This window comes from Marmota flaviventris, chromosome 2 (assembly GCF_047511675.1).
Source record: "Marmota flaviventris isolate mMarFla1 chromosome 2, mMarFla1.hap1, whole genome shotgun sequence".
NCBI classification, from domain to species: Eukaryota; Metazoa; Chordata; class Mammalia; order Rodentia; family Sciuridae; genus Marmota; species Marmota flaviventris.
The window spans coordinates 124,061,136-124,087,339 of record NC_092499.1 but is presented as its reverse complement, the minus strand read 5'-3'; the positions used below and the strand labels follow the sequence as shown (position 1 = coordinate 124,087,339).

Below are 26,204 nucleotides of genomic sequence, written 5' to 3'. Positions count from 1 at the left end.
GAGGTTAAGGAGGAGTCAGGGCTGGGAAAATGTGACCTGGGAAGAATGGGATGAATTTTAGCTTCCTATATTAATTTGGATAGATTGCTGAAACCTGATGAAAGACAGCAAACTATGATTCTACATTTGCTGGTACTTTAGCTAATTCTAGGCTGTGAGCTTAATTGCTGAGCTGTGTCCTTCTTTCAGGTAGAATCTCTGTCGGATTAATCTTTATAAATCCACAGTATCGAACACTGCCTTGATTAAAGAAGGCATTTTAATAGGTTCTTGTAGAATGCCCAATTACAAAACAAGCAAACTGTTTTATTCCAATCCCAATCCCTGCCTTATTGTCCATTTTCTCAGGTAGTATGTTGTTCACTCTTAACCCCTGCCAGAACCATTTGCTTTGCAAATTTTTCTCACAAAAGTTAAACTGCAATTCTCTGATTGCTGCAGGTAGATGATGTTGTAATAAAAGAATAACTCATACTACTGGACATGGTGGCTCATTCCTAAAATCCCAGACACTCAGGAGGCTGAGGCCCTGTCTCAAAATAAAAGTTAAAAAGGGTTGGGGATGTAGCTCAGTGGGTTCAATCCCCAATACTGGAAAACAGCCAACCAAACAAACAAAAAACCTTATACTGAATGAAACTTGACCAATTCAACCCCCAAATTTAGGTCAAGTTAAACCTAAAATACAAAATTTAAGAAATATAGAACACACAGGTGTGTATACATACATAATATATTTAGGAAGACAAGGAGCTTATCTTCTGAATTGATTTTTATACCTGTACTGCCCAAGGCAATTACAACATCTACACAAGAGTCAGCAAATACAGCTTAGGCTTTCATTATTAGTCAAATTAACATGGTCTAATTACTCTTCATATCATTAAATAAATTTTAAAACAGTAAAATTAAAAAAAAAAACATTGTCATATAGCTGAACATCTAGCAAATCCCAAATTTTGATCTGTAGCTTCTTCTATATTTCCCTTACCTTAAATGGCATTAACTCCTATTCCTGAGAATAAAGGAGATAGTATAGAAACATAGAAAAAGGCTCCAGAGGGGCTGGGGATGTGGCTCAAGTGGTAGAGCACACACCTAGCACATCTGAGTCCTGGGTTCAATCCTTAGTGAAAGAAAGAAAGGAAGGAAGGAAGCAAGACTTGTACAGAAATGTTCAAAATGACTTCATTTGTAATAGCAAGAACTAGAAACCCAAATATACATCAAAAGGTAAATGGGCAAACAAATAATGATATAGCCATACATGGAATAATATCAGCAATAAAAAGGAATGTGTTGAACACATCATGGGTTAATCTCCAAATTATTACATTAAATGAAAGCAAAAGGAAACAAAAGACTATATAATGTATGTTTCTATTTACATAAAACGTTACAAAAACACAACTATGACAAGACAGCAGATCAGGGACCACAGACTGGAACCAGAGTAGGAAAATGGGATTTATTCCAAAGTAATTACAAGGAAACTTTCTGAGGCAATGAAAATGTTTTACATGACTACGGTTGTTAGAAAACCATGCAAGCCAAAACTAAAATTGCATACTTTTCCTCAAAGCTGATTTTAAAAGACCAAAATAGTATAGGAGCAGTCAAAAGTCATTTGATTCAAACTATTATTCTAAATTTATAAGCATAGACACCTAAGCCTATGCTGGGTAAAGACTGTTTTATCTTTCCAGATGTTTAAATGTTTTTATTAATGGCAAATAAGTTGTCCATTCCTTCTTATCCTCTTCCTCATTGGTTGTATGGACACAGCTCTCCTAATCCTCCACACTTTGTAATACAACTTACGTAGGTAAAGGTTTACTAAGTTTGTGTGATACCAAGGGAAGCCATAATAACTGATAATTCCAGATTCTGCAAATTTTAGTTTCCCACCAGGCAGTTTTGAATTTTTATAATACCTAAAATAATTTTCTAAATAACTGTCCTCATTTAGCTAGAAAAGAAGCAATTCCCCCCCCCCTTTTTTTTACCTTTTCTCTACGTACACCCCCCACCCCCACCCCACACTGGGGATTGAGCCCAGGGCCATCATGCTTGCTAATATACCTTCTATCGCTGAGCTATAACCTCCGCTGTTTTAATTTTCTAAATAATTGTCCTCATTTAGCTAAAAAGGAAGCATCCCCCCCCTTTTTTTTTTACCTTTTCTCTACGTACACCCCCACCCCCACCCCACACTGGGGATTGAACCCAGGGCCATCATGCTTGCTAAGTATACCTTCTATCACTGAGCTATAACCTCCGCTGCTTTGATTTTTTAAGACAAGGTTTTGCTAAATTGCCCAAGTTGGCCTTGAATTTGTGATCCTCCTGCCTTGGCCTCCAAAGCTGCTAGGATTACAAAATGTGTACCACCATGTCCAGCTCTTTATCCACTTTTTATATTATTTTAATATCTTGAAAATGATTTCATATCTTGAACAAGATCAACTTGGATTATATTTTAAATACTAAAATGGTTTGTTTTCTTCCTTCCTTCTGTTCAGGGACTCAAACCCAGGAGTGCTTTGCCACTGAGTGACATCACCAGCCTTTTTTTTTTTTTCTTAATTTTTTTTATGTGACAAGGTCTCACTAAATTTTCAAGGCTGGCCTCAAGACTGCCTGCGATCTTCCTGTCTCAGCCTCCCAAATCACTGGGATTATAAGTGTGTGCCACAACTGGCACTTATTATTAGTCCATAATAAACATAAAACATGAATTCTAACTTACACATGTTCATCACCATTTTTTCTTTCTTTTTTTAAGAAACTAGAGTCTTGTGATATTGCCCAGGCTAGCCTCAAACTCAGCCTGGAGAGTTCTCAGGTGCATATCACCAAACACAGCTCATCACTAAAGTTGGGGGTCAGAGAGCTTATAATTCTGACAAGTTCTACTGAACATGATTTGCAAATCCTAGACTTTAAAGTATAACTGACATTAAGCAGTCTATTGCAGTCCAACAAAATGCATCTTATCTTCCAAATAAAGGCAACATAGCTTATTCCTTCAATTAGGAATCACTTCTGAAAGTTTCTGAATTCTTTGAAATGAGAAAGAAAGCAGCTTCCCCATATTTCAGATGCAATTTCCTTGCTCATTCATTAAATTTATATCACAAAATAATTCATGTTCCTAAGGAATTTAATTTCTCTGGTAAAAACATCCACATTAAAAATGTCTTTCTTGCCAGATATAGTGGCATAGCCTATAAAACCCAGTGACTCTGGAGGCTGAGGCATGAGGATCATGAGTTTGAGGCAGCCTTAGCAACCAAGCAAGACCCTGTCTCAAAATGTTTTACTTGTTAACCAAAAATTAAAATGCTCAAAATAATAGCTATTTTAAAAAGAATGTCCTTTCAACTTAAGCAATTTTTCTCAATTCTATCAACATAATAGGTTTATCAATATTGCTACAACAATACTGAGGATAAGCACAGTCATTACTTATTATGTGCAGTATTGAAGGATACAAAATCAGTCTAAGTTAGGTCTTTTCTTCTCTCTTACTATTTAGAACTTCGAATATTCAAATAAAGTGTTATCATTTATCTAATAAAAATGTTAAAACTGAATAACTGATGTGCAGTTCTAAAAAAGTTGTTTCCAACCATCATCAAACTGACTTTTTTTCCTAGTTAACAATCAGTAAATACTGTTAGAAGTGGGATAGGTTCATGTGGAGAAAACTGAACACTTAAAAAAAAAAATCACATGTTAATACACAAGTCACTTCCCTGGCTGAAATTAAGCCATGTTAATTCAGCCTATTACAATTTAATAACACTAAATTTAGGAGCCATCTGTCTTGCTCATCATTGTACAGTATTTCTAGTTTCTGGCACACCTGCTTAGAACAGGTGTTCTAGGCATTCCAATGCTTATATAATAGATTAATACTTGCTTGCATTTATCCACATCACAAAAACAAACCCTGAAACCCCTGCATATCAACTACAAGAAATTCAATCACCTAGGCGAAAAATCAAATTACCAAGTTTTATCCACCTTTAATTTGTAAAATAAATCAGGGAATGCTTTAACAGTGTAAAACATACTAATCTAGTCCAAATTAGCTTCTTTCTTCCTTCCAGACCATCAAATAGTCAGCAGTAGGTTAATGTATGACAATCTAAAAATAGTATGCCAGATGACAAGTCCTTGTGTTTGAGAAGATTTTCTAATTTGTATTATATTCTCTTAAAGGATTTAATGGCACCCATAGATTATTTAAGAAAAACAAATCAATAATAACTGCATATAAGGTACAATTTAAGTAGTCTCCTTTTCATATTATTACAACATAGTACATGTGTATTTTCACTATGTATTAATGATAAAAAAATCACTGGCAATTTGACCCAATTTTCAATTATTCCTTAATTAGGGAAAAAAAGTAGAAGGATATTAGCTATGAAACACTTAGAAGTCAATAAAACTCAGTCTGCATTAATCTGGTTTTAACATCACACAGAGATCACCTTGATAACTTAAGTTTCCTGTATTAGTGAGAACTGACCTGCTTGACAGTTTAAATCAGTCATTCCAAGACCAGCCTTTTCTGTATCCAGGTGTAGTTACCAAAGTCACAAAATAAACTGGTAGGTACCATACTCTTTGAAGCCAGCTAGCACCCACTTTTCTACTTCATCAATAATGTGTCCCTATGATAGCTCCTTATTTATTGGTCTTAACTCTGCTGACTGAAATCCAACCAGCTTCAACACTGACCCCAATATAATGTTAGGAAGTTAAAGACCCAAAAACCTGGCTTTCTGTCAACTAGAATAAAAAAAATCAAGGACAGTATGATTCAAAATGTCAAGAGACAAAGTTTTAAGATGTAATTTTCCAGAAAAGATCACTAAACAAGGATTTCCCCCATATAACTTCTAGATTAATGGTTCTCAAAACCAACGATTAATAACATCAGAAAACTGCAAAATCTGTGGCCCACTCCATACAAACTGAATCAATTTCTGGAGACTAGGGCCAAGGATTAGTACTATATAACTAGTTCCCAGAGTTTCTAAGATTCTTGGATACATAATAGGAAATATCACTTTTAGCACAGAACACAGTAAATACATATTTACAGCAGAAAATCAGATGGTTTAAAACTACTGTAAAGGTGGTAACTTCAAGGCCAGGTATAGTGGTACACTCCCGTAATCTCTTAAGACTCAGGAAGCTGAAGCAGGAGGATCACAAGTTCAAGGCCAGAAACTTAGCAAGACTGTCTCAAAAATCAAAAGGGCTGGAGGGTCAATTCCAAAAGAAAAGAAAAAGATGGTAGCTATAGAATAATTTAGGATAATTAAAATTAGGCCAAAGCATACACCTCCAACCTTGAGCCCAGTCTCCTTAGTGTCTCTTAAAAACCAAGGATTAATAGGGCCTAATCTAGCCATTACACATAGAAATCCAAGTTTAGTAATTGTTTCAAGAAAACTGACTTTGGAAACTTCCTCATCTCTTGGTTTTTTTCTTCCTTTGGTACTGGGGATTAAACTCAGGATCTTACCCATCCTAGGCAAATGTTCTAACACTGAGCTACACCTCACTTCCCTTTTATAATTTCTATTTTGAGACAGGGTCTCACTAAATTGCTGAGGCTGGCCTCAAGCTTGAGATCCTCCTACCTCATCCTCCTGAGTAGTTGGGATTACAAGCATGCACTAGCACACAGGGCTTTATTTCTTGATATTCTGAATCATGCATCCCAAAAGAAACCTGTCAAAAGGAAGTTATTTTCCATTATAAACTTTAGAAAACCACCTTTTGCAATTTTAGCAAATATTTTTGTTGGCCTGACATAAGAAAAGGTGGTCAGTACTAACTATAATAAGTAGCTAATAAGCACCAAGTGATTTCATCTTTCCATCTTTGAGACAGATGATAACTAAAATAAACCTCTATATTAATATTCAATAATATTCAAATTCTGAAGTATAAACTTAAAGTAAAATTTGAGAAGGTGGAGATTAAAGTACATACAGAGAATTTATCAAGATGGTACGTCTTGAACTAATATGATTCTCTCCTGTTGGGATCGTGATGGTCCAGTCTATATCCTTCATTCTGAACTGCTGGAGAGACACTGTGACTGAAAGAACAACACGAGGACTTCCAATTTCAAGTATGCATAGTAAAAAAGTGTGTCTCAAAACTCAATAACAATAAAAAATAACATGAATTCTACCTTCAATGAAACATGAGACAACTGTAACCTTAAACCACAAATATATTTATTATCCTGGAGAGTAAAAGAATGACAAATGACTTAGTTAAGGGAAGAAAAGCGGGGCTGCGGATGTGGCTCAAGAGGTAGCACGCTCGCCTGCCATGTGTGCGGCCCGGGTTCGATCCTCAGCACCACAAACCAACAAAGATGTTGTGTCCACCAAAGATTTAAAATAAATAAATAAATATTTAAAAAAAAAATAAAGGGAAGAAAAGCCAAATCTAAGTAACTAGATGAAAAGAAAGGTACCACTATGCCTGAGCCATTTCCCCTAGAGAAATAGAGAAGTTTGCAGGAAAATAAGTTGATATAAAGACAATTTAGACCTCCCCTCTGCTCATCAACCCTCTTCCCACATGAGGGACTTAAACAGCAAACAAAAGAAGTTTTTCAGGCAAAAAAAAGGGCATGGAAACAGACTTTTAAGAAACTGCAATGAATTACCTAAGAAGGAAAAATCTACAAATAATAAGATCAAGAAATCAGCCACTTGGGAGAAAGTAGATGATATTTATTTGACAGAAACAGGCAAAAACCACTATTTCTATTAGATTTTTGGCATACTTTTTAAAATTTTTGGAAGTTTAAAGAGTTGTAATTTTTAGCAAATCACATTTAAAGCATATATGCAATACACACTTCTTAAAATCTTGGAGATTCTTACTACTTAGATCCATATCACTTAGTTCATTCAATTCATGAAAAAAATCTCTGCCATATAATCTAAATGGCAAAGCCAGTACTCACTGCCCTCACTCCGGTTTTGGTATCACAGATGAGAAAAAGTAGAAATGCTGTGGTAGCTGTTGGGGATGACAACTATTTTTTTTTTTTTAAATGTTCTTTTTAGTTTGACCCAGCTATCCCACTTCTCGGTTTATACCCAAAGGACTTAAAAAACACATACTACAGGGACAAAGCGATCAATGAATGGATAAAGAAAATGTGGTATATACACACAATGAATTATTACTAAGTAATAAAAGAGAATAAAATCTTGGCATTTGCAGGTAAGTGAAGTTAGCCAATCCCAAAAAACCAAATGCCAAATGTTTTTTCTGATATAAGGAGGCTGATTCATAATGGGGTTGGGAGGGGGAGCATGGGAGGATTAGACAAACTCTAGATAAGGCAGAGGGGTGGGAAGGGAAGGGAGGGGGCATGGGGGGTAAAAAAGATGGTAGAATGAGATGAATATCATTACCCTAAATACATGTATGAAGACACGAATGGTGTGAATATACTTTATATGCAAGCAGAGATATAAAAAATTGTGCTCTATATGTGTAATATGAATTGTAATGCATTCTGTTGTCATATATAACAGATTAAAATAAAAACTATTCTTTTTAGTTGACGATGGACATTTATTTATTTATATGCAGTGCTGAGAATCAAAACCAGTGCCTCATACATGCTAGGCAAGCACTCTACTGAGCTACAACCCCAGCCCAGAAAAACTATTTCTGAAAGAATAATCTCGTAGCTTCATTCTCTTTGACTTGACTGTTTCCAGAGGGTGAGAATCTGACCTACATACCATAAAGGATACTCTAACAAGAGACCAAATTAGTTCTCTGCCAAGATCTCTCATATAGAACCAAATTTTATATACTTTTCAGTTTTTTCTTCCTTTTTTCATAAAATAGGTAGCATATGCAACATATAAATGTTTGACTTCAAGGTAGAGTATGTAAATGAAATAAAGATTTCCACTGGAAAGATGGAATGCCCATTAAGAAAGCATTCTGACTATACCAGTTTAAATTATAAAATAATTAGACCTCTTGAGAGTTTGATCTTTTAAAAATGCTCAGTTGCACAGGGATGTGGCTTAGTGGTAGAGCACTTGCCTAGAATGTGGGAGGTCCCTGGGAGACACCAAGACACTACCAAAAAAAAAAAAGTAGAATAAAAAGCCCAGCTGTGGCTAACATCTTTCAGAAACCCTAGGGCTCAATTATCCTACTACCTACTTCTATGTACTTTGAATGTTATTTAACACCCTTTCATCTTTTTTATTTTAACTGTCCAAGAAGCTAGGTCTAACAAATGACAGGCAGCATACAAAATATTTTACCTGCAGTACAAAATTATTCTACCTATTCCTGATAATCAACACTTTCCCCTTTCTCTAAAAAACTACCAGATTCATTTAACATGCAAGAGTTCTGGTTAGTATAAAATGTTTGTCCTCTTAAAATTATTCTCTCTTACACACATACACATACACACACACACACACACACACACACACACACACTCTTTAAGAGGTACCTTAAATTTGAATCAAATGACCACAACTAGCAAATCAGGATATTGTTCTCTCCCTCTCCCTATTAATACACACTCTAAATTATGTAGTGCTTTTGTTTAAAGAATTAAAGGATTGAAAATACAAAACAACTTCCAATTTGTCAACTGGATAATCACTGCAAATGATCTGCTCTTACTATGAGAAATAAGAGCTCTGTATTATCAGGAAGCAAAAGTTTAAATTCAAGAACGTAATCACCTATTAATACTAATGGTCATAGTGAGGTATTAAATATATGTATAAAAACTTTGATTTACTTTTATTTTTGGTACTGTGAATTGAACCCAGGGACACTGTACCACTGAGCTGTACCTCCAAGCCTTTTTTTTGATACAGGAGATTGAACCAGGGGCACTTAACCACTGAGCCACATCCTCATCCCTTTTTTATATTTTATTTAGAGACAGGATCTCACCCAGTTACTGGCTTTGAACTTTCAATCCTCCTTTCTCAGCCTCCTGAGCCACTGGGATTATAGGCATGCATGACTGGGATGGCCCCCAAGCTTGTTTTAATTTTTATTTTGAGACAGGGTCTTGCTATGTTTCTCAAGCTGGCCTTGAACTTGTGATCCTCCTGCCTCCGTCTCCCAAGTAGTTGGGATTACACATGTGCACCACTATGCCCAGCTGAGATTTATTTCTTATTAAAGTCAATTAATAAAAATCAAGGATATTAATGACAAATCAGTAATTTTTGATGTTACTTTCCTCTAAAATATTTCACTCTTGATTTTCACAGTAAGAGAGCATTATTTAAAAATGAGGTTGAACAAAAAAAATTTATATAAATGCACTCTTTGTGAAAGCAAATGGACAAAAACTCTTAGTAATCCATTGCCTTCAAGGGGACATTTGAGTATTCTGAAAAAACATTAGAATAAAAAAACATGGCTTAGAGTTTAATCACAGACAAATTAGCCTTTAAGCATCTACATTCATCGATGGTTCTTGCAGTACTCCTTCTCATTTACATCCTACATTCTCCTCTTCCTCATTCCATTCTTTAATACAAAATCACCTAACAAAAGTGGTAAACTATATACCTGTTCTAAACTAAAAAGACAATATAATACTAATACAATCTTTCTTTTTCGTTTCTCTCTTCCCACCCCCTTTTTACACAAGGTCTTATCTTAACGTTGCCCAGGCTGGTCTGGAATTTTTAGACTTAGGTGCTTCTCTTGCTTCACCCTCCCAAGTACTGGGACTACAAGAACATACCACATACACATAAGATGAAGTTCTACTCAGCCATAAAAAAGGATGAAATTATGGCATATGGTAAACGAATGGAAAAGGAGAACACCATGCTAGGTAAAATTAGCCAAACTCAGAAACTCAAAGGTTTTCTCTCATATGCAGAAGCTACAGTAAAATAAAGGAAAGGAGAAGAGAAGGATAGGATAACATAAAGAACCAATCAAACACAAATTAATAGACCAATGAAAGAAGTCTAGTTGAGTAGAGAAAGGAGAATGGAAGAGGGGAGGAAGAATAGGAGGGAAAGTGGAGGAGGATCATGAATTTAAACAGATTTCCATGCATGTATGAGTGTGTCAGGAAGAACCCAACTACATAACTATAAAGTTCTAATAAAAATAAGTAAATAAATAAAGTGTACAACATGCTTGGCTCACTAATGAAATCTTTCTTTGCAAGTATTTCCTTTGGTGACTTAGCTTCCTCTTATTTGCCAAATGGGGTCACACCTATGAAGACAACCTCATCTTCTAAATAAAAACCTAGGATGTGTGATCTAACAAGAAAGAATATTTTAGTGGAAAATCAAACTTTTTGTGAGTTCCAACAAAGGGACATTCCAAATTTCTTTGCTGCTTCAAAGTGTGTGACCCAGTAATTTTTAGATGCCAAAAAAGCTGATTATTTCTTAACCATTCCAAAAGTTAAGAAAGCCAATAAAGATATTTGAAAATCCTAACTGCCCCCAAGATATATATAGTTCCTGGAACTGTATCTTATAATCCTATCACCTGCTATTTGTCTTTTTATGCACACTAGCCCAGGTTTCTTAAGTTCTACCTAGCAGCTCTGAGCAACTGTTTCCCAAATACAACTCTAATTCAGACTTTTCTCCAGGGTTCTCTTTTTTCAAAACTGCCTATCAGATCTCTTATTGGCTCTGCCAGTAAAAAAGACCATGGGGTGACAGTAGGGCAGAATGGACTAACAGAAGATAGTAGCTAAGTCATAGAAGCATAAGATAAGAACAGAATTGAGAGCTCCCATGATTGCTAAAAATAATATACTACACCATCTCCTCTAATCTTCACAACATCTCTTGGAGAAACCACTTAGAGATGAGGAAACTGATGAGGCTTAGCGAGACTACAGAAATTGCTTGGGTCAAACAGCTAGTAAGTGGTTATATTAATCTGTTTTCTGCTGCTGTAAAAAATACCTGAGGTGCGGTACTTTATAAAGAAAAGATGTTTATTTGGTTCACAGTTTTGGAGCCTAAAAGTCCAAGATCAAATGACTCCATAGGTTTGGCTTCTGGCGAGGGCCTCATAACAAATAACACAACAGCAGAACCCAAGCAGAAAAGATCAGGTGGTGAAACAGTAAGCCTGAGATAGACACTGGGGACAAGTTTGCTCCTTTACAACAACCCACACTTGGAGGAACTCAACTCCTCCAGACCAGCATTACTCCTTTCTGAGGACAATGCCTCCAAATGACCTAACTACCTTGACTAAACGCCACTTCTTCTTTTTTGGTACTAGGGATAGAATCCAGGGGGTACTTTACCACTGAGCTATATCCCCAGAACTTTTTATTTTGTGACAGGGTTTCATTAAGTTGCTGAGGCTGGCTTGAACTTGTGATCCTCCTGCCTCAGCCTCTGGAGTTGCTTGGATCATACATTTGTACTACTATGCTTGGCTAAACCACTTCCGGAAGATTTTCCAACACTTCTCAACATTACCACACCGGGGACACTTAAGCTTCTCATACTTGAACTTTTAGGGTTACACTCACACCATAACCAAAACATAACAGTAGTAAAGCAAGGATTTGAATCCAAAGAGTCTGTCTTCAAAGCCCAAGCATTTAAGCAAGCTAAAACCCGTAAGAAATGAGATATAGCTGTGTGTGGTGGTGCAGGCCTGTAATCCCAGCAGCCCGGGAGGCTGAGGTAGGAGGTTCAAGAGTTCTAAACCAGCCTCAGCAACTTAGCGAGGCCCTAAGTAATTCAGTGAGACCCTGTCTCTAAATAAAATACAAAAAAGGGCTGGGGATATGGCTCAGTGGTTAAGTGCCCCTGGAATCAGTCCCTAGTACCAAAAAGAAAAAAAAAATGAGTTATAGATTCTGATGGATGAAGTTAGGTCATTGATCAATTCAACAGGCTTTCCTAAGCAATAAGTATGTGCCAGGTACTGGGGAAACACAGACACAGACACAGACACAGACACACACATACACACACACACAGAGTACATCTTGCTTTGCCGCTTAATGGGTATGTATCTTGAAAAAATTTCTGAGTTGCATGACTTGATTAAGGAATGGTTACGACTCTCAGAAAGACAAATTAACAAATTACAATATAATATGAAACATCACAATATAAACAAGTGAAGTACTAGAACAGAGTGATTTGCTTTGTCACAGGGAAAGGATTATTTTGTTTATGATGAATGTTGCTTGGTTAATATTTTGGGAATGAAGGACATTCCAAGCTAAATAAAACATGATACCATAATTCCACACAGTATGCTCATGGAACCACAAGTGAACTGATACTCTTAAAGGACTGGAGACAGAAAAACTGAGCTCAGACAGTGTTATAGGGAACACTAGTCTTCTTTCATAGATAGATATGGATTTTCCATGGAGATTTACACAAAGTATAATCGGCCCAGAATAAGCAGCCAGAGGGTAAAAACTATATCACTGTTTCAATTCAACATCTATTTGGAATGCTAGGACACAAGGAGCAAAAGATATGTATGGTCCCTACACTTTAAGGATCTCACAACTTTAGCATAAATCGTAAATTTGTTAAGATATTATGATTTTGTATGATTAGGGAAGAAAAGAAGTTGTCAGTTGGGAATATGCCTCTCAGGAAGATGTGAGAAAAGACAGAGAGGCATGGAAAAGTGAAAAGGAGAATATCTAGAGAAAATGCATATAATTTGTTGTGACTGAAGCATAAGGTACATGTAGGGTGAGGTGACTTATAAGGATATATAGATGAGAAACACCAAGATCAAGGTGGTAATAAAGAAAAACCCTTCAAATATTGGAATGATAGGAACCTAGACATATGCAAATACAATAGCCATTAATCACATCTAGCTTCTGAGTACTTAAAATGCAGTTAGTGGCAGCTCCATTTTTAATGTCACTTAATCTTAATTAAATTTAAATAGCTACTACTACCTATCATATTAGAAAGTACTAGCCTTCTATACATGTAAGTAGAACTCTTACCCAGGATAACTATATAAATGAAAATATATAAATGTAAATTATGGAAAAGAAGGGGCAGCAAGTTGAGAAAATTCACGTGGTAATCTCAATTACTAAGTATGAGACAAAAAGGGGGGTCTAAACCAAAAATAAAGAAATCTTAAAATAGCCACATAGGAAAAGGATGGCTGAGTACAAGCTCAAGTTATAAATTATAACATTTGTAGTAAAGTTAAAGAAAGGTATGAAGGATATTGTTAGGGCAACTAACAAAACTGAATATGGACAGTATTATTTAAAAATACATTACATAAATGTTATAATCCCTGATTTTAGTCTCACCATGTAAGATAATGTTCTTGTTCTAAAGAAATACATACTGAAGTACTTAGGGATAAAAAGTCTCCAGCTTACATGCAATGATTAAGAAAAATTAACATGCATGTGCGTGTGTGTGTGTGTGCGTGTGTGTACATGTACACATTCTGAGAGAAAAAGAACAGAATATAATAAAGCAAATGGGACAGTACAACAATTAGGAATCTAGGAAAAGGACATGAGAGAGTTCCTTGTACTACTGTTCATGCAACTTCTACATAAAAGCTTGAAATTAAGTCAAAAGTTACAGAAAAATTCATGGTAGTGTCAAAAACATAGATCAGTGTGATTTTCTTCTGGTAGCATTCAATAGCTTAGGTTTAGAAGCAGAGCAAATGGCAGAATTGGTCAAAGATTAAGAGCCAAGAATACTGGGGAAAACAGTGACTGAAAGAAACTGGTGTGAAAGGAAAGGATGAAGCAAGAGATTTTGAGTTTGAGGTCTTGATAAAGCTTAAAAGTAAATGTGATGGGCAAATGAGAATGAGAAATGGAATGACAAGAGGCTGTAGCCAGCAAAGGAGAATATTAGCATTCATTACAAATTGTTATTAGTCATTCAGGAAATGTAAATTAACTCCACAATGAACTCTACATCCACTTGAAAGGTTAAAATTTTAAAAACTGATCACACTAAGTATTGGTGAGCATAAAGAGAAAACAGAATTTTTATGTGCTATCAGTGGGAATGTAAAACATTCTTATGAAGTTAAATATGAAACCTATCTCATGACCCAGCAATCCATTCCTAATCTCTACCAAAGAGAAATAAAACATCCACCACACAAAGACTTACACACACACACACACACACACAAACACACACCAGGGAATTATGTAGTCTTTAAAAGGAATGAAATTCTGATGCATACTATATAACATGAATGCATTTTGAAATTATTGATGTAAATGAAAATAAACCAGACACAAAAGGTCAAATATTGTATGATTCCACTTATATGAAGTAACTACAATGGTCAAATTTACAGACAGAAAATAGAATGCTGGTTATCAGGGACAGGAGGAGGAGGAAACGGTGACTTATAGGTACAGAGTTTCAGGTAGGAATGATTTTAAAAGTTCTGGAAGGGGGCTGCGATTGTGGCTCAGCGGTAGAGGGCTTGCCTAGCATGTGTGGGGCCCTGGGTTCGATCCTCAGCACCACATAAAAATAAAATAAAGATATTGTGTTCAACTACAACTAAAAAATAATAAATATTTAAAAAAAAAAAAAAGTTCTGGAAGCCAGGCATGGCAGCATGCCTGCAGTCTTAGCTACTTGGGAGTCTGAGGCAGGAGGATCCCTTGAGCTCATAAAATTGGGGCTAGCCTGAGCAACACATCAAGTTCCCATCTTTAAAAACAAAAGTTATGGAGATGGATAGTAGTGATGATTGCACAACAACATGAGTGTACTTGATGCCACTGAACTGTCTAGTTAAAAACAACTAAGGAGCTAAGCAGTAGAGTGCTTGTTTAGTATGCTTGAGGCCCTGGGTTCAATCTTTAGCACTAGAAAAATTAGTGAATGAAAGTTAATGCATCTGATACAGTGTTCAATAAATGAGTTGCAATTATTAAATTAACCCTAACACTGTTTTCACTATTTCTTTCCATAGAAGCCTTCATAGTTCACTGCTACTCAAAGTTATGCCATTCCCACCATTCTTGAGTATCCACCAGGCCTCTTTCACTACCTTGAGAATCCCAGGAAGTGGGAGCGTACTTGACAAGTAGAAAATTAGATAGCACTTTCTAAACCAGCAAAATTGTGGTTGGAGTATCTACAATTTCTATTATTCTCTCCATTTTTATCATTTCAGGATTGTTCCTTTTCAGGTGAGTCAAATTAAGCTTTTGATCTACATCCAAAATTATAAGATGATGGCAGTTCCTTGTCACTGGCAGTCTCAGACATATCATAATAAATTACCAAGGACGTCTCTGATCTTACTTTTTCAATTTCCTGATTACCTTGGCTTATAGTAATCTTTCTCCCTGCTGAACTTCAACAGCAATAATTTACAACCAACCATAATTTGAACCTGAGTAATATATAACACTGATTTATTGAATAGTAAATATTCGTACCTCTCCAATTTCACCAAACTGAATGTGAGCTTCCTTCAGAAAAGGATCACCTTACAGCACTTTGTAAATTTACCTGACTAGATTACTACAGCTATCTGACTAGGGTCTGTGCATGCAAGTCAATAAGAACTTGGTATTGAAGCAACAATTTTAAGCAATTAATGGAACCACTTCAGTGTAGGTTTTCACTTTTAATAATCTTTAAAGAACAATTTCCCAACTAAAAGTAAATTATTTTATAGTTTCATAACTGCTGAGATTTAGTACTCATTGAGAAGATGCACTATATACTTTAAGCAATTATTTAAATTTTTTTGAAAAAAACAGTCATGCATTTTCTTTATCAAAGTAAGTAAAACACATTCTTTTCAAGTTATAAATTATAACATTCAAAATTAAATGAGCTGTTACACATTTTACTGTTAGGGGATAGCAGAGAAAATTAAAAGAAGTGAAATATTTGAAATAAAAATTATTCTAAATCAACTTTTTAACATACTTTAATTTTCTTTTTATGTGATGTTGGCTACATTATTTAACTTTTCTAATGATGTAATATTTGATACAGAGAATATAGGTATGTAGCTTCTGTACCCTACCTGTAAGTTACTAAGCATGTTATTTAACTTGTGTTCACAGGTAGATACTTTACACACCTGGACACAAATGAACCTTTTACACAAGTTCCAGGCTAACAGCCATTTAAGGAGGTCATCAGCATTTCAAATAGCTCAGATAAAGTGCTTTCAATCTTTGCCTAATCTTCCTCTTAAGTGACAGTCTGGTCAAAAGCTTTTATTAAATGTGAGGAATTCATCAGCTTTGAAATTCATAATTTTCCATAATCACATATGGAAAATTACCTTTACTTTTCCTATATCTCCTTCTAACTTCTAATAACTTGGGGATAGAGTATTCCAAAAAATGGTCAGAAATGCATTTTTTAAAAATATTTTAGTTGTCAATAGACCTTTATTTTATTTACTGATATGTAGTGCTGAGAATCAAACCCAGTGCCTCACGCATGCTAGGTAGGCAAGCACTCTGCCATTGAACCACAACCCCAGCCCCAGAAATGCATTTTTAAAATGTTTGTTTTGGGTTGGGGATGTGGCTCAAGTGGTAGCGCGCTCACCTGGCATTCGTGAGGCACTGGGTTCGATCCTCAGCACCACATAAAAATAAAATAAAGATATTGTGTCCACCTAAAAAAAAAACTAAAAAATAAATATTAAAAAAAATGTTTGTTTTCCTTAAGGCATTTTTAGACTTAGCAAATTTTGAGCACACTCTGGAAGGAAAAACTGTCAATTGCTAGACAAAGGATGAAGTAGAATGGTATGAGGAAAAAAGCAGAATTCAGCTAAGAAAGATACATAGCTCAGTACCTTAAGGAAGGGGATTTTGTCAAACCTCAGTTCAAAGTAGGTTTGCTACTTAGGAGCAAAGGCAACTTTGGACAAATCAGTTAGCCTTTTTAAATTGTCTCATTGTTAACTTACCAACAAAACTTAGCACTTAAGGTTATTTGGGGACTACCTGAGAGAATATTTAGCCCAGAACTAGCTGGTGTCATTATGCACTCTAGGCAGTTAAGTCACTCTAGGCAGTTAAGTTAAAGTTCAAAGGGCAACAAATGATCATTAATGAATTATGAGCAGAGAAAAAACAGACATGACTATACAGTAAATAATGTATTATACAGAGTCAAAATGGGAAGCAAAGATCAGTTAGGTGTCTGTTTTGATAATCTAATTGAGAAATCATAATGTGGCTGCACTAACGGGTGAAAAGAAGAAGTGGACTGATGCTAGAGATACTTGAGTTATAAATGTTAGGAAAGCAGGGCGGGGTGGCACATACCTGCAATCCCAGCTACTTGGGAGGCTTAGACAGGAAGATTGGGAGTTGAGGCCAGCCTAGACAACATAGCAGAAGCCCATCTTTAAAAAAGAAAAAAAATTGCTCATTGGGGGCGAAGAAGAAGAAATAATTAGAATGACACCCAGGTTCTTACTTGGATGGTACATTTAGTGAGTTTGATGAACATGGGTCTCAAATTCAGATCTTGAAACCATTACCACACATAGGATTTTAATTAAAGATATGGGACTGGAGGTTACCAAGAAAAGTAGAGAGTAAGCAGTGTTAAAAATTCTATAATTCCATTATTTAATAGTTGAAAAGAGGAAACATTTGCAAAGGATACAAGAATCATAAACAGGAAGAAGCACAGCAATGTCATGAAACTCATGGGAAAAGTTTCAAAAAGGAAAAAGCTGTCAAGAGCACTAAATGTTACTGAGAAATCAAGTATAGGGCTCAGAAAAATATAAGAGGGAGAAGGGACCTATGGGCTTAAGGAAGAAAGAAAAAAATGTATGAAGAGGGAAGAGAGAAGGGATGGGAATGGGAAAGACAGTAGAATGAATCGGGTATAACTTTCCTATATTTATATATGAATACACGATCAATGTAACTCCACATGATGTACAACAACAAAAATAGGAAGGTATACTCCATGTATGTATGATAAATAAATATTACTGTCATATATAACTAAAAAGAACAATTAAAATTTTTTTAAAAAAATGTATGAAGAGATAGATGGATCTATTTTCTTCTACCCAACCACTGCTAACCACAAAATTGTTTTAAGTTCATTATTTCCAATAACACCCAAACACAGAAATCCAAATTAATTCAAACAGGCTCACAGACATCAGTTCATAAATAAGCACCTCTTACATTATCAACAAAAGTCACCTCTTTGAACATTTACCTACTTTCATAAAGAAGGTAGACAGGAAAAGCATTTCATAACTGTGCAGTTCCCCTATTACAGAGAACAAAGAGACCTTATAAATGCTAAGCCACTGGCTCTAGGTTCTTTCAAGTTTTCTCAACTTACTGCTTATTAAAAATTTTCCTTATATTATTAAGAGGGAAAGTATCACTACATTCCCCTGAATAGTCTAAAAATGGATACTCTGACTGCACTCCATAACCCCTCTGTCATTTTTTTCCCCTCCATTCTGAAGGATAAAACAGCTATCACTATTCATATCTTGCCCCAACATCTATGTCAATTTAACAGTACTCTTTTCCAGGTAGAAAGCTCATTTTTATTCTTCCCACTGAAAGCAATGAACTAAGAGGATCCTCCCTACTTCTGTCAACCAAGCCAATATAGTAGAGTTGCAGTAGTGAATCCATTAAAGATCATAATTTCTCAAAAGTTTAGTGTTTTCCAGAGTAAAAGAGTAGGTAAATCTTTACTTGGGTATCCCTTAAAATGTAATCAACAGTCATATTTGACATGATTTTAAATTATATTTACATATCTTCATCTCTACCTGGTAGCAATGATTTGATAAAAAGAAAATAGATTACATTTTCTCAAATTCAGAATAAAGGAAATATTTGTGATGTAAATAAGGAAATTTTTAATTAATTTTAATTTAATTAAAATTTCTCTTCTATTCCAAATGTTAAAAAAACCAAAGTATCTGGAAAAATCATTCTTCAATCATAACAAACAAAACAGACTTAAAAAAATTGTTTCCCACTAAAAACAAACATAGTGAAAAACATACCAACATTACCTATGAAAGTTAGAGATACTAAATTATCAGTTAATTAAAATAAATTTACGGAAAATAAATTTAAATTATTTAAACTGGAAAATGACTAGATCATTTAAGATAACACACATTCCAACTATAGCTCGCACCAATGAGTTGCAGCTTAGCCCATGGCTTTTTATTGCCCCATTAATTAAATTAGTATTTTTGTCTCAAATTTTGCTTTAAGTTTAAGGTTATTCTGTAACATTTGTTAGCTAGTTCATAAGCTAAACAGTTAAGGCCTATTCCATTTAGCAGAATTTAGTAAGAGCATACATAATCAGCAGTTAATGCCAAACAAAGAATGCTCTCAGAGAAACAGAAATAACATGACTAGCACCACTTTGTGTACAGGTACCTTTTTACCTTTAACTGAAAACCTATGAAATACTGTAAAGGCGCTATTGTACCATTTAATACTGAGAACTATGCATACAAATTCTGTTTCTAAAGTGTATTTTTAAAAACCCAAAATTCAGAAATGCACAGTGACAATGGCTATTCATACATGTTTGGATACAGGTAATGTTAACTGAAACTATTCCAGCTCCTTCTCTAAAAATGTTTCTGATATATTTTCTTAGAAGGAAATATTTCTTCTGTTGTGTCCTTACCAGAAGCAGCACACACTAAGGAGTGCTGGCATTAACAACAAAGCCAGGATAAAATATTAAGCCCTGTACTTGTTAATAGCAATAACATGTAATAAATAAAATACCCAACAAAAATATATAATTGTTCACTTAAGTGGGTAAAAATTTCCCCAATTTCCTGCAGCTAATTTTAATATCCAGAAAATGGATTTAGATCCATCTTTATCTTGGAAAATGAAGTTTTAAATAGGTTATTTGTTTAAGGAAAAACTAAATGAATAACTCAGAGAGCTCCAGAGGCAAAGGATAATAAAAAATTTAAGGGGCTACCCATTAGAGAAAATATGAAGCATGGTAATATAAATTGGTATAACCTTTTTGAAAAGCAATCTGGCCAGTGAATTGTTCATTTCCTTTGATCTAGATAAGCACACTCTAGGGGTTTGTTCCAAAAGAAATAAATCTTTTTAAAAGGGGAAATATTTTAAAGATATCTACAGAAATGTATTCAATGTAATTCCATTTAAAATTATGAAAAATTAGGAACAACCCAAAAATAGAACAGGCAAAAGACTAGGTTAAGGTCAAATCAACTTTCATTGCATATCTACTAGAATTAAAACAATTTTAATAAGAGAGGATACAGCTTAGTGAAAAAATATACAACACTGTACTTATTCACATTTATTGGGGAAAAGCCATAATATATAGAAGGAAAGATGGAGAAAATAAGGCCACCACATAATGATACTGTGGGTATATGGGTGACTTGTTTATCATTATTGTTTAAGCAACAGAGATAGTAGAAAAGCATTAATTTAAAAACCTCTGACTTAGGAATGAACAGCACAGTAAATACAAAGACACTGGCTGAAAATGCTCAGTTGGCGTTTGAACTGATAATTGAAATGAACTTTCATATCTTTATCTATGAGAGCAAAGGGCAACAATATAAAGGAAACAGTCTCCCAAGAAAAAAATATGGTACTGAAATATACAATTATTTCATAAATAAGAAATGTCAACAGATTTGTAGATACTTTCTTTTTCAAGTTTTGGTAGCTTACCTATAGTTTTTAAAAAATACAAATCCATCCACTTCCTGTTTCAAAAGGGTGTTAATTACTTATCTCCCCCTTTGAAAGAAATGAAGAGTTTGGAGAAGAAAGCAGTTTTATTTTGTTCTATATAAAATATATCAATGACCTTTTAAAACCAAAGCTAAAATTGTGAACATATTTAAAATACACTGGAGTTAAAAAGAAGGAGGACATTCTAGGGGTAAAAAAAAAAAAAAAGAAAATTAAACAGCTGGCATTTCAATCCTTTAAAAACAAGTTTAAACCTGCCACACTTATCTGTCTTTTAGCAACTTAACATCTTAGGTTTAAGGAAAATGACACCAAATAAACCTTTATAAGATGTCACTCATAAAAACTGAAAATTGATTGCTCCAACATCCAATCAAAAAGAAAAGCCTGTTATTGGAGATGATTTTGATTCAAAGACTTTTTTTTATGTCACTCTAATTCTGAACTAAAAATAATGATAAAAGAAAGTCAAGTTTGATTCTCTGAACACCTATTTCCTGTCCAAACAGCCCTTTTGTTCTGCTTCCCTGCTTAATTTTAATCTTCAGTTTGCATCAGAAAATAGAAATACCACCTAGCATACACAGAAGCATAAAGGAGCAAAAGTACAAAATATAGGATTATTAAGAGATTAGAACAAAAATCCTACCAACAAAACCTCCACAATTTTCTGTTTGCTTCACCTCAGATTAACTTCACTTGAAGCTGTACTCCAAAGCAACCAAACCTGAATACCAAGCTCCACCTTCTCCAATTCTAGTGGCCGAAGAGTAAAATCTCCTCCCTGTTAGTGAAACTGATAATTGTGATTGGATACGGCTAATATCCATTATTTTAAAGAACTTTTCCTTGCTAGCATGTTAGGTTAAACACACTAAAACCCCCTGGATAAGCTGGTTTCTTAAAGAAACAGTAAGTAATGTTTCAGTTTTCCCATCATATACTATTTGCTTTCTCTTTTGTCTGGGTGAAAAATAAACTAAATAACATCAATGAAAAATCCCACAGAAGAGCCTTTGACATGAAGTTTAGTGATAAAAGTTTTAACCTAAATCATTTATTTTTACACAGCCATAAAGATGACTGCGTTGTTTTAAAAAGACAGATTCTTATTAATAGAATTCACATTTTTTCTGAAAATTTTAAAATGGATTCAAAAACCCATTATAAAATTTTGCTAAGAGTATTAGTATGTTTTCTAAGACTTAAAGATCATAATTTGGGTGAAAATATGCATTAAAATACTGAATGCAAAAGATTCATTTCTAAGTTATCAAATTCACTGACAAGCTCTCAATAAATATAACACAATAAAATTTTCAACAATATCAAAGATTGATAATTTCCATCTAAGACTGAAAGAAAAACTAGGCAGAAATATTATTTCTATATTAGTACATTTAACAAAGTGACACTGTATGTTTTGCTAAGGTTAATGCTTACAAATGGAGTTCTAAAAGGAAAAGACAATTTGTTCTAATGACAAGTTCAGGTATAGAGTATTTATTTATTTATTTATTTATTTATTTCTGCAGTGCTGGGGATTAAACCCAGGGTACACACTAGGTAAGTGCTCTACCCAAGCTATACCCTCAAGCCCAGGTATAAAGTTTAGGAAGGTTTTTCTTTTTCTTTTTTTGGAACTGGGGATTGAATGTAGGGGGTACTTGACTATGGAGCCATATCCCCAGCCCTTTTTTTGTTTTCAGACAGGGTCTCATTAAGTTGCTGAGGCTGGCTTTGACCTTGTGATCCTCCAGCCTCAGTTTCCCCAGTCACTGAGATTACAGACATGCGCCACTATGCCAGGCTTAATGGTTGTTTCTTTTTTCTTTTCTTTTTTTTTTTTTTTTTTGAGAGAGAGAGAGAGAGAGAGGGAATTTTAATATTTATTTTTAGTTTTCAGCAGACACAACATCTTTGTTTGTATGTGGTGCTGAGGATCGAACCCGGGCCGCACGCATGCCGGGCGAGCACGCTACCGCTTGAGCCACATCCCCAGCCACTTAATGGTTGTTTTTATTAAATTGCTTATTTATTTTAATTTGTTATACATGATGGCAGAATGCAATTTATTTCATATTACACATATAGAGCGCAATTTTTCAAGTCACTGGTTGTACACAAAGTATTTTTACATTCACGGTTGTTTTTTAAAAGAAGGATGGAAACTACTGTGTACCCACTTCAAGGTGTCATGGATATCCTGAAGTGCAGCTGAAAGACATATTCCTTTTAAACTACTCAATAAGCTACAGTAAATGGTATTTTTACTACAGAGATTCTAAAGAGATACCATACAGGTACTTTGATTTTTAAACAAAAAAGATTTGCTGTGACTTTATACATGACTTAGTTTGCTACATTTAATGATATAAATTTATGTTTTCATTAGAACTGCTATGATTTAGTAGCCTGACCCAATCAAACATCACTCTGAAATTGTTTTCTGATTGGGTCAAAAGTATTTAATGTGTTAAGTATAATTTTCACCTCTATCAAAAATTCTGACTCAGACTGGGGTTGTGGCTCAGTGGTAGAGCAAGTGTGAGGCACTGGGTTCGACCCTCAGCACCACATAAAAATAAATAAAATAAAAGTATTGTGTCCATCTGCATCTTAAAAAAAAAGTTCTGTTATTCATAAAAATGCAAAATTAAAGCAAATTAACATGGCTTCTTAAAGCATGCTTTTAATGTTTATATATTTAATAATTTTAATTTAGTCTCAAAGTTCAAAATCTTGCAACCATCTTTTTCAGAAAGAAAACTCACATATTAAAACACAAAATCAACAAAATTGTTTTGAATACAAAGAGAAGTCTTTGTAACAAACTGAAAATTCACATAATTGCAACCTGACATGAATATGTAGCAATACCCTGCTAAAGCCCAAACAGCTGCGCAATCTATTATGCCCTTTAAGTGGACAAATTGAAAGAGCCAATTCACAGTGGTCTAGTCCCAAGATCCTTTGCAAGGAATCACTGCTTTGAATGCCCAGCACTTCATGAGTCAAGTTCAGGTTTTCCTCCCGCTGTGTGCACACTCTACAAAATAACATATAGGAGGTAAAAGAGGTACAGAAGCAATCAGCAGAAAGAATACATAATTTGAGTTATAGTCTAAAACTTGAGGAAAACAGATAGCCCCAAAAAAAGATTATAGAAAGAGATGGCAAAAGTTTTTGTTCTTAAAATGTAGCAAGCATAAAATGAGCAGAGTCAATGGGAACCAAATAAACCTCTGCTCTGATGTCTATTTTTCATTTCAAAGTTAATTATTTGCATGAAACAGATACAAATTATACACTAATATAACACCAAGACCACTCTCAATCTATAACCAAGAAAAAGGATTGGAGATGTGGGCTTAGAGATTTCAGATTGTGTAGGATTTACTTGAAAGAACTTTGAGGTAATAATTAGTTAGGTGGCTTGCAGATGAAAACTAGGATGTTTTACTCCAATTCTAAATCAGCAACAGAAGAAAACAACAAAACTAAATAAAAGAAAGCAATATCAAGACCATAAATTGTATAGTACGAAACAACATTACTTCATAAGATACCACAAAAGTTCCCTCCCAGCTTGCATGTGACAATACCACTTTTTTTTTTTTAACATCAAGTATTCAAAGAATGTATTGTATAATCTTTGCAGGAGCTCAGAGATTTTCCCCAAACATATCAGCTAAAAATCATGTTAGAAGAAGCCACTGAACAACTTGGTCCCACTTTATTTTTGATAAAAAAGACCCTATACAAAGAATCGATACCTAGACTATTAGAAAGAACTTTCAGTGGGATACATACAGAGTAAGGCAAAAACTTTGAATTTTGAAGGACTAAAATAGTTCAAACTGTTCTTCCTACAAAAGAAATTAATCCTGGGCATTCTTCCTGGATACAATTGGTGGTTTATGCAGTAGTTGATGAAAGGACCAACCTGACATCAGCAAAACATGACTGGATCAGTAAAAATGAAGTTTGAAAACCACCATCCAAGGATAATTTTTTAAGAAACACCATTCAAAAAAATATCTCCATGGCAAATATTCTCCTCCTACAAGAGTAAGGTATATGAGCTTGGAAACTTCTGGTGTAAATCTTCTAGCCCATAATGGAAAAAAAATATACAACATGTATTTGGGGAGTTGGAGAGGGTAGTTATGGTCCATTCAGGCAACACTGAATAAAAAGGAAACATTAAGGCAACATACAGATAAGAAAGCATAAACCAAACTGATAAGAAAAGAGATTTCTGTAAAAGAGACAGTAAGGCCCTTTGTTTTCAGTCTAAAGGAATAAACAAGGTCACCAATAAATGCAAACTGAAAAGAAACAGGGATAATAATGAGACAAAAGTGTAAGTAAAGGAAAAAGCATTCACAATCCTCAAATAATATTTTTCACGTTCCAAATAATATGACAGATATCTAAGTAAAACTGCTAGACATAGAAAAATGTACAAAAAACAGAACTGGTAGGCTTTTCTTTATTTCCTTCTGTCTCCTTAGCTGCCTAAACTAGAAGAAAAAAAATTAAAAGATTGGATAAGGAAGATTAATTTTTATAAAAATATATTAAAAGGAAAGCGTCTTGACAATTTTTTTTAAAAAAATCAGTCACAAAGAAAACTAACAATTCTGCAAAGTAAACATTGAATAGGTAAGAGTCTCTTGTCAATTAAACAGTGGCATTCAAAGTTAACAAAGGCAGGTTATTCACTTACCAAATCATTTGAAAACCTACTATGTGCTAGGTATAATCTGCTGTTATACTATGGTCAACAAAATAAACAGTCTCTACCTGTGTAAAAACTTCTGGTCTAGAGGGGGTGGGGGCTGTAGCTCACTGGCAGAGCACTTGCCTAGCATGTGTGAGGCACTGGGTTGGAGCCTCAGTGTCACATAAAAACAAACAAACAAAGACATTGGGTCCATCTACAAGTAAAAATTTAAAAAACAAAAAAATAACTTCTGCTCTAGAATCAGATCAGCACTGTTCAAAAGAAATATAACTACAGATACACGTTAAATTCATTGTAATTATATATTTTATTTAACTCAAAATATGCAAATTTTAACTTCAATATATAATTATTTTTAAAAACAGATATTTTCATTCCTGTTTTGTACTAAAAGTCAAGTTCATACTTATAGGACATCTCAATTCATGATTAAAATGTGACTATTTTAATTTAAATAAAGTATGGTAGCCATTAACTATATAAACAAAGATTAATTTTTATTATAGTGGAAGACTCCAGATCCTTCCTGTTCAGTACAACAGCCAAAAGTCACGTATAGCTACTGAGCACCTGATATGGGACTAATACCAGTGAGAAACTAAATTTTTAATATTTTTTTAATTTTAATTCATTAAATAGCCATAAGTGCCT

The 26,204-nt window shown here is 34.5% G+C and overlaps 1 protein-coding gene across 10 annotated transcripts in view; it reads right to left on the bottom strand.

The window, feature by feature from the left end:
* Zfand6 (zinc finger AN1-type containing 6) overlaps positions 1–26,204 on the bottom strand; it is a 71,725-nt gene that overhangs the window by 39,665 nt on the left and 5,856 nt on the right. For 2 of the 10 annotated variants that reach the window (XM_071608553.1, XM_071608556.1), the window contains exons 1-2: positions 21,453–21,529; positions 17,357–17,436 (exon numbers count right to left, since the gene is read on the bottom strand). The exons of 5 other annotated variants lie outside the window; for them this stretch is intronic. The gene's annotated coding sequence lies outside the window, so the exon portion shown is untranslated. Of the gene's footprint in view, positions 1–17,356; positions 17,437–21,452; positions 21,530–26,204 lie in introns of those variants that run through there. 3 more of the 10 variants (XM_071608557.1, XM_071608550.1, XM_071608548.1) reach the window with 3 other exon arrangements.